The sequence below is a fragment of the Helicoverpa armigera genome, chromosome 13 (genome assembly GCF_030705265.1).
Source record: "Helicoverpa armigera isolate CAAS_96S chromosome 13, ASM3070526v1, whole genome shotgun sequence".
Lineage (NCBI taxonomy): Eukaryota > Metazoa > Arthropoda > Insecta > Lepidoptera > Noctuidae > Helicoverpa > Helicoverpa armigera.
Window position 1 is genome coordinate 3,582,785 of NC_087132.1, and position 10,742 is coordinate 3,593,526.

Consider the following 10,742-nt stretch of genomic DNA (forward strand, 5'->3'; position numbering starts at 1 on the left):
ATAATCCGACATGTATAAAACGTTGACATTAATTCGCGAAGCACGAACATTGTACTTGTTTCCTAGCTCATTATGCGAGCATATAATTTAACATTAGTCGAAGCTAATTTATGTTTATGCTACGGCGTTGATTACATCCGGGTAATTGAGACAGTTTATGACCGGCTATAATAAGTATAGCCGGGTAATGTTAGTGACAATTATAATTAAATGACAGAACAGATACATACTCGTTCTCAAATGCAAGAGCTACCGATTAAATCAGGGACCAGCCCAACTCAATTAAGAAAAGGCTAAGCAGATAATGATTGGTTAGATGAATTTTTTGAGAGCCATTGTGAATTTGTTAGATATCTAGTAAAACCTACTTGGAAAAGGAACATCAGGCAGTCTTGTTCATTTCACAAACCTAGTTTAACCAGTCTTTTGGATGACTGATGTGTCATGGAGCGACTATCACTTCAATTAAGTGTTAGGTACCTCAAAAAATTACGACTGATTACCAGACTTTTCACAAGCTTTTCATTACCCGTAGCGACAGTCTGTCACCTAACCGACCGATTCCCTTAACCCATAAAAATCAAAACACGACAAAACAATTCATACATACTGCGTAATTGGTTCTATATGCTCGTAGATGCGTATCTACAACATTTTGTTCTAAATCTATTAGCTCCATTAGCTCCGAGGTTTTTTTACTTAAGTAATATATTGTTCAAAGGTTCTAATCATGCGATCGCGTGTTGGCCCGATGGCCGTCGGAGGAAAATGACCGCCGGCCAGCAATTAGCCAAGTTTGATTGAATGGAATAAGTGCTGCTGCTGAAGTGTTTTTGAGGCTTTGTCTTACGCTATTGTTTATCTGATTTCGTGTTGATAAGAACGCGTAATGTTGCAGTGAGCGAAAGTTTCTAATCCGTTCAGTTTTCGTAATTCTTAAGTTTTGAGTGACCCAGAACGAGTACCACCTTTAGTTGACCTAATTTTGGATGTGATCATTTATACAATTTATATAAAGGAACCAAAAATGATACGTATTAGATAGAATCCATTAATATTTTTATATTGTTTTGGCCTATATAAATAATTCACTACTTAGATACGAAAAAGATTTCACAGTTGTAGTTTCCCTTGAAACAAACATATAGTCTGAATTCTTGATAAGGACATCAAGCAACAAAAACGTGTCTTATATTATGTATAAATGTAAATATTATTTATACTCCTGTCTAGCGGATGTCTGTTTTTATACAACATGTAAAAACCTAGAAAATACATTCAGATTTATACGTACCGTTGTTACGCTTGGTAGAAAATAGACAGAATTTCGAATTCCAAACTACAGTATGAATATATCCGCCATTGAATGGGGCGTTCGGTTGATAGAACCATCAATGTAATATCCTGTACTAGAGTGACACTCATTTTTCGAAGACATTTTTGAGAAATGGTCAACAGGGAATCGATTACCGGCTTCACTGTATTCCTTGTTACCACAGTGTATAGACATGCAGTAGGACCACTATGCAATCCATTATGACATGACTATTGATGAAATGTGTTGATGGTAGCAATTAACGAAGATTATGTTAATGCTCTTCGTAAATAATGTACGTGCTGTTATGCATAGTGTAAGTACATTAAATTATTAATTCCGCTATCGGGACTATCGTTTCTTCAAGAGCAATATTGGGACAACGCCTAATTTAAGACAACCTATGATATTTAATTTAAATTCACACAGAAACTGATAGGTATTAATCTTCTTAGTTTGAACGAAAATTCTGGAATTTAAAACCGTAATTACGCGTAACTTGAACGAGCTTCCACAATTTTCTCCAATTTGTTACTAAACTAATAGTGGATAATTTATCCTTTGTAATTGTAGTGACAAATTATAGTGGCCCCACCCAGTGTTATACACGTGTTGTCCGCTTTATACTGAGGCCACAAAATAATTGTTACCTTTAAAAGAAAAGATCGATATTTTTAAACTTGCGTGAAGTAGTATTTCTGTATAACCACAGTGCTGTGGCTCAAGCCGCTATACCTAGGTATAGGAACTGTTAGTAAATACGTGTTACGTATTGTTTGCAACTTCTCAAAGTTTGGTTTGACGTGTTTATTTAGTACTTAGGTAGTTGTAGATGTTAACACTGCTGTAAAATCAGTGTGCTCGAATTCCGGTTAAGTATAGAGTTTGTGTTGAAAGTTATGAATAAAGAAAAAGTGGTTTTACTACATTATTAATTACTGTTAAGCCGTTTAGTAAATAAATGGTTTAACGCTAAATTATAACTAAATGTTGTATAGTTCGCTCCAAATAACTTTGCATCTCTGAAGCTAGCCAGTCATTTAACACCAATTACACCACTTTATTAATTTACAAAAGATCCCTTCTACAAAAAAACTGAGACGTCGACAAGTCCGTAGCTGCTATGTCAATACTTACATAAATTATTGTCATGCCTAAAGTAGCACAAACAACATAACTAAGTTCCAACTTATTATTCTCTACCTCTCATTGAGAAGCATCAAAGAAAAACATAATGTTATAACTCAAAACGAGCTTGGCATCCAAAATTCTTAAAGTCAACAAAGAGAATTGGTTACGTCGCTGCTACCCGACTGACAATTTGTAAGTTCGGATCGAATTTCCATTATAATTTGCGTATTTCATCAAATAAATTGCTTATCATTATTTTTCGGGATTCCGTCACTCAAAACCGTTCCGTGTCTTTTGAAATTGATTTATGATTTTTGCAAGGTTAAGAAAGACTTTTTAGGCTACAGAAATCTTAGTTTTTAACCTACACTATTTTCTATAACTAATCCAAATATTCGTAATACCTATTACGGTATTACAGTTTATCAAAATAAGCTTAATGATGGAGAAAATAAACAGGAGAGCGACAGGTAACAGTCTTATCAGTGACCCACCTAATCTGGGCTTACATTTCTGTAATACCGACTAAGATTTTAAGCCCTTAATGACATTGAAGTTGCCTATATTACCTCTGAAATGCAAACTTCGCAACAGACAACTAACCCTTCCGAAGACATCCTTTCTAATCTTCTAAATTAAGCCTTACTCTTACAACTTTAAAGTCGATGTCAGGTTATAGGATATCAATTAGGTTCGCAAGTGATGTGTATATGTCACCGGAAAATAAAAAGATCCGTAAGTTTATCAATTTACTAGGAAGTTTATAAATTTTCGTAAGATTCTAAACGAGAGGTAAATTGTAATATTTTACGTCCACACAAACAAACCGGTTTTTGTTTATGTTCCGTGGCCAGCAATGGCGGCCGCGAGGAAGGAGAAGTGACACGTGACAGCCAACCAATCAGATCGCGCGTAGCGTTAGGTTACTGCTTACTTATTATTTTACGAGTGAGTTCAGTAAGTTTATCAATTTACGAAAATGTGGACGTAAAATATTACAATTTATCTCCCGTTTAGAATCTTACTAAAGTGTATAAACTTCCTAGTAAATTGATAAACTTACGGATCTTGTTATTTTCCGGTGACATATACAACATGTAACTTAATTAACGCACATCCTGAAATTAGATTGTTCAAAATCGTTTACTGAATCGATATATATCATTTTTAATATAGGTAATTTTTTATCCCAAAAATAATTAAAACTACGGAAATTATTGTCATACTAGCTTCCGCCCGCGGCTTCGCCCGCGTGTTGTATTAATAAAAACAGCCTGTAGCGAAAATAACAAAACTTCATTCATACTTCGATATGAATAAAAGGTACGTTTTATTTTTAAGGTTCAGTCCCCAATGGGTAAAAACCCTATTACTAAGTCTCCACTGTCCGTCCGTCCATACGTAGTGATCAGGATCTAACTAATAGGTAAGATTATAAAAACTTCATAAAACGTATGTTTTGTTTATTTTATGTAATTACATAAGTAGATCTTATTTAATAACTAGCTTTCCGCCCGCGGCTTCGCCCGCGTGGAATTCGGTTATATTGCGGTATAAATCACAACAACGCCATCTATCGAGCTATCGGGAAGCTCGCGATTGAACAATGAGCTACAGGTGAAAGCGCGAGATATCATTGCACTTCTTACGTATCTTAAAAAAAACAACGTCACCACGTTTTAAAAAGCTATCATTCCACTTCTTACGTATTTTAAAAACAAATCGTTACCACGTTTTAAAAACACCCAGCGCCATCTATCGCATACCTCAAGAACTAAATAACTTAACTAATACTTATACCATTAGTAATTCGTTGAATTATAGTTATTTCAGGATAAGTAGATTGTACGTCATCCCTCGGGAATTCTTAATTTTCGAGGATTCATTATCGTATCATTTAGCTTCTAAATTTATATGTTCATATTCGTTTGCAATATATAAGTAGATGTAAAAAAAAAAACAGTTTAGACGATTAAACAAATTGTACATCATCCCTCGGGAATTCCTCATTTTCGGGGATTCATTATCGTATCATTTAGCTTCTAAATTTACATGTTTATATTCGTTTGCAATGTATTACCTTGTTTTAAACGACACACAGCGCCATCTACAATCCATCCATCAAGCAAACAATATTTTTGTTTTCCCTCGGGAATATCTATTTTTTTCGGGATAAAAAGTACCCTATTATTTAATCCGGACTTCTAACTTTACGTCTGCAAAATTTGAAAGCAATCGGTTCAGTAGTTACGGCGTGAAAGCGGAACAAACAAACAAACAAACAAACAAACAAACAAACTCACTTTCCGATTTATAATATTAGTAAGGATATATCTTCTTCGATCTTATTATAATACATTCAAGTCGTGATGGCTTAGTGGGTAAAGAACCAACCTCTCAAGTATGAGAGCGTGTGTTCGATACCAGGTCAGGCAAGTACCAACGCAACTTTTCAAAGTTTGTATGTACTTTCTGAGTACATCTTAGACACCAAAAATCAAAATCAAAACTCATTTATTTAAACTTGGCTGCAAAACAACACTTTCCCAACGCATAAGTTGGAATTAACGCATAAGTTGGAACCAATGACTGTGTTTCGGATGGCACGTTAAACTGTAGGTCCCGGCTGTCATTGAACATCCTTAGCAGTCGTTACGGGTAGTCAGAAGCCAGTAAGTTGAACACCAGTCTAACTAAGGGGTATTGGCCTGCCCGGGTAGCTGGGTTGAGGAGGTCAGATAGGCAGTCGCTTCTTGTAAAGTGCTGGTACTCAGGTGAATCCGGTTAGACTGGAAGCCGACCCCAACATAGTTGGGAAAAAGCTCGGGAGATGATGATTATGATACGTTCACAAATAAGGATTTTGAATTTAGTTAAAAGTTATAGGTAGCTACTGCAATATACTCCTGTAAACTATATTAAACGATTTATTTCGGTCAGCATAAACATGTAGAGTTTGCGATTTAGAAACACGTGAGCAAGCCACATAGAGCTGACCATGGGAAAAATATGGCGAGCCCAAATGTAACCCTGCTACCTTTAAGGGTTGTCAAAAAAAAAGTGTTGTTGTGGAAAATGCAACTTTTAACGGAAACTGCAGCCGTTTAAAATTAAATGGCAAGTTTTTGGGTATGATAGGGATACGTGGTATAAGTACATTGTGTCCCTTAGCTTCTCGTAGACTCGTCCGTATCATTGGAGAACAGTTCTTTAAGCAACTCTACAACTACCCGAGCAACACATGCCTGCAGCTTCCTCTTTCCATTTGAGAGCATCGCAAAATCTACCTTATTCATCATTTCTATTGTAATAAGGTTGTGGGTTTCATAATAAAGAGACTCGTCGTAATCAAATGCAGCTTTGTCGAATACCCCCCATGTATTTCTCGAGAATATGAGACGTCGCTGTTGTGCCCTTTCAGCAACAGCGCGTCTGCGAGATTCAGCTGCTTCAATAGTTTCTGCTGCTCTTTGGGATGCCATGCGAGTAGCCTGCTGTTGGCGCCGAGCTAGGGTCTGTTCGGGTGTTTCATAAACTGCGCTGGGATGCCAGATAGTCAGCGTTCTGTTGTCGGCGGACTTGTGACTGAACTGGTGTCTCATTAACTCGTTGAGACGCCAGATACTCAGCATTCTGTCGACACCGATCTCGCGACTGATCTGGCGTCTCAGAAGCACGTTGAGATGCCAGATACTCCGCATGTTGTCGACGCCTATCTTGAGACTGTTCTGGTACGTGTTTCAGCTGCCCGTTGAGTTGCCACATACTCAGCGTTTTGTTGTCGCCGAGCTTGAGACTGCCCCGATGTCTCAGCAGCTCTGTGAGATGCCTCACGTACCGCCTGTTCAAGCCTTCGCAGTTCTGCTTGTAACGTCTCGTTAACTCTAGCTATTTTTCTAAGTCTAGCTTGATTGCTTTGGGAAAGATTTGACTTACGCTTTCCCGGCATACTTCTTATTATATTGCATTAAATTAATAAAAATTACAACAATACATTTTTCATTTCTGGTGCTATCCAATTGTCAAATCTATGTATATTAATGATTTTGTCAAGGAGTACGGTAGACTCGATCGAAACCTTATAGGTATGAATAACAAAACATAAAGAAATATTGATTTTGAATCGACAACATATATCCGCAAAATTCGGATTATGGAGAATTTCGTTAAATTCCAATGGTCCTGACAGACAAAGCGCAGTATGATAGCCATATTTGTCAATAGATATAGATAACAGTAGATAGATCGACCATTATGTGATTTCTGGTGAAGCCAAAAACGAAACACACTTTTTTATGTAGAGGTTATAGTATTTAGAGTTACGTATTAGTATTTATAGCGTTTCTTAATTTTTGGAATCAATTCATTAAAAATGTTAAACATTTTTTAAAGTATCGCTTGTTTTGTTACTAAAATTTGTCTTTAACACATTCTAGTTCCAGCCAGTAGGGCCAGCTACATGCCTCTACAGTGGTCAGGTTTTGAACTCTTATCGCATAAAATTATATGTCACCTATTGCCTATCTATCAAACGGTAGTGGGTTTCTAAATCTATGACAGCATCCATGATAAAAAGATTGACATCTGCGTACTAATAAAAAAAACCGGCCAAGTGCGAGTCAGACTCGCGCACGAAGGGTTCCGTACCATTATTTATAAATCGTACAAAAAAATCATGTTTGTTGTATCGGAGCCCCCCAAAATATTTATTACATTCTAGTTTTCAGTATTTCAGTATTTGTTGTTATAGCGGCAATAAAAATACATCATCTGTGAAAATTTTAGCTCTCTAACTATCACGGTTCCTTAGATGCAGCCTGGTGACAGACGGACGGACGGACGGAGGGACAGACAGAGGAGCGAAAACAATAGAGTCCCGTTTTATCCTTTGGGTACGGAACCCTAAAAACAAAAAAAATACAGGATTCAGAAAAAGAAACAGCAAAACTCAAAAGAGGCCGTCTATACTAATTTAACAAAATATTAATAAAAATACGGTTTATCCCTGTTAACCGGGATAAAAAGTAGCCTATGTGTTAATCCAGGGTATAACCTATCTACATACCAAATTTCAACCCAATCGGTCCAGCCGTTTTTGCGTGAAAGAATAACAAACATACATCCATACATTCTCACAAACATTCACGTTTATAATATATGTAGGATGTAGGATGTAGGATGTAGGATGTAGGATGTAGGATATATGTAGGATGTAGGATGTAGGATGTAGGATGTAGGATGTAGGATGTAGGATGTAGGATGTAGGATTAACCCTATACAGTCAAAACAAATTCAAATAGACCGTAACTCAAAGCAATAAGACTTCGTGTATTGTCGGCTTTTTCCGTAGTTTCGTTATGTTGTGTCGAGTCGAGCGGCGTGCGGCGCGATATTTGCGTGCGTAGTAGTATGACCAAAAAGTTCTCCAAGAATTGGTATAACTAATTTAGTAAATAACAATGCATATAATTGTTAAATTAAAAATTCAGTGTATGTATTGTGATTATAACATAATATTCTAATTGGGGTGTTTGAGGGTGTGCGTTAATTACGTTACATGTTGTTTATGTTATTTAATTTAAAGAGCCTAGCATGAAGCCGATATCCTTTGAAAGAAGGCGTTTGTTAGAGGCAAAAGAAGATTTTAATTTCGCTTAATTGGCTACTCTTATTGTCAAAATACGAGCATCTACTCTGTATGGGAAGTATTATGGAGAATTTTAATATGAACATAAGTCTCTGCCAGATGGTTTTAATTCATATTTTTTAAAGAAAATCACTATAGTTATCTACATTTATAAAAAATATGATAATTTGGTCGTAGGTAGAGAGTGACCTCATCCATTTCGAGTCATGAGGTAACAGCATTAATTAACACTTACTTCATAAAACAAAACCCCAACACCTTGAAAACACAATAACATAAAAGCCATAGAACAATGAATTACGCAGCAAAACTTTAAGAACATGAACTAATATACAATTAGCGGCCATTCCCGTTCTAAGGAAACAATAGTTTTTCATGACCAGCCGACATTTGTCCGGGCGGGCCACAAAGAACATTGGTTAATCAAAGCCCCGCTAAATAAAAACTACGCCGTTTTACCTTTTTAGGGTTCCTTACCCAAAGGGTAAAACGGGACCCTATTGTTTTTGCTCCTCCGTCCGTCCGTCCGTCTGTCACCAGGCTGTATCTCATGAACCGTGATAGTCAGAGAGCTGAAACAGTTAAAATTTTCACAGATCTATGATGTATTTCTGTTGCCGCTATAACAACAAATACTGAAAACTAGAATACAATAAATATTTTGGGGGCTCCCATACAACAAACGTGATGTTTTTGCTCATTTATGCTCTGGTATGGAACCCGTGCGCGAGTCCGACTCGCACTTGGCCGTTTTTCCTTTTTTTTCTTTTTACCTTCAGTTACTAGGCACGACAAAATGTTGCCAGTGTTTTTATTAACACCAAGGTACAAACTAATTAGATTTAGTATTATGTTCTAGAAACTTAGGCAAGGCAGCTACGTTCAGCTCAATTTCTACGTACGGCTAAGTGGAATTAAACTTTATGTAGGAAAACAACGGTTTAAAGCTCGAGGCTCTACTTTAATCTTTTTTTACTGTTTGTTTTATTTTCTTAAAGTTTACGTGTAGATTAATTAATTTACGTTCAATGTGTATCGTAAATTGAAAACAGTTTTAAGAAATTGGGTTTAAAGGAAGCTTTTTTTTATATGGAGTGAGACTGTGATTATGATCATTATAAGAAGGTGACTTATGCTAATAAACATTAAGCTAAAAGTTGTTTCAGCATTAATAGTAACTCGAAGCAAATATACAAATTACTTAGATACGTATAGAATGAATTACCCATTGATATCCAATTGTTCAGTACAGTATGTTATATAAAGTCAAAACATGATAGATAGATTTGCACAATACTGGAAAACCTATCGGCAGATAGTATTCCCTCAAAACCTAGTACAGTGTGTCATTCATCAGAATACATTTCACCGCTCTCATCCATCAAACTATAGATAGATATCTAGAATTAGACTGACTATGAATTCGACTACCAGCCCCACATTGTTATGTTGCTACCTATATGTATCTACTATCTATCACAATATATTTCTATGTCTTCCTAGAACGGCGTATTCACACCAGCGGACTTTCAGAGTGACATCGCCTGATCAGTATACGGGTGGTGTCGTGCGAAGGTATACGAAAAACAGCGAAGAGTTGGTAGCTATAGGTATGAAATATAACGTTTGAAAGCGAACGACAGATTTTTGTCGCCCCTTGGTATAGTTATCGGCACGAATCTTGAGCGCTGACCTTCATCTGCGCAGAAGTGATTTATTAGCAAAGAACCAATCTCGAGTGACGGCTATGACGCGATGCGCTGCGGGTCAATCACCACTTTATCCCGCCCCCGCGCCTGACTTCATACCACAAAAGGGACGCAATAAATTACTTCTGCGCAAGTGAAGGTCAGCGCTCAAGATTCGTGCCGATGATTATACGCAAATCCGCCAGTGTGAAAGCTTTGAAGTGAGATAGAAACAAACTACATATACCTATCTATCTACGAATAATTGGTGCATTGATACTTCATAGCAAAGCTGATAGTCTGAGCTTCAATATTCTATCGACTAAGTGATATTAACATGCATAGCGGTCCTCGTGCAATAGTTTACTCTCTATACAATCTTGCGGTATTTACTGAAGATTTGCTCTTTGAATATGGTCAGGTACCGTAAACCTGCAGAATGTATTTGCATCAGAAAGATTATTTTCGTTACTTTGTGTTTTTGTCTGAGACTCTTAGACCTTTAGAAGTAACCTATTTCACTAGCATACCTACTACATTATCTTTTATCAACACTAGGCGCTGCAAGCGGTTTCAACCACTTTTTAAGGACACTACTTCCTAGACAGGGATAAAGCCTATAATTATTTATTTTGATGTATTATGGCTAAGTTTCATTGAGCTCCGATCAGTTTTTTGCGCGATAAGAAGTTACAAACATACAAACACAAACTTTCGCCTTTTTAATATCAGTGAATACGTTTACTTATCAAAAACTGATACATCATTTCCTTTTATTTGTCAAGTTTATGACTAAGGTCATTCGCTATTTTTATTCATATGGTAACAATTAATCTTCCCATGCATGTTGTTGGGTACACATGAAAAGCGAATTACCGCAATGTTCATAGACGGAAACGTTACAAAGCCTTATATAAAAAGATAATGAATGTTTGGGAACTTTTGATGGGACCCTCTGCTA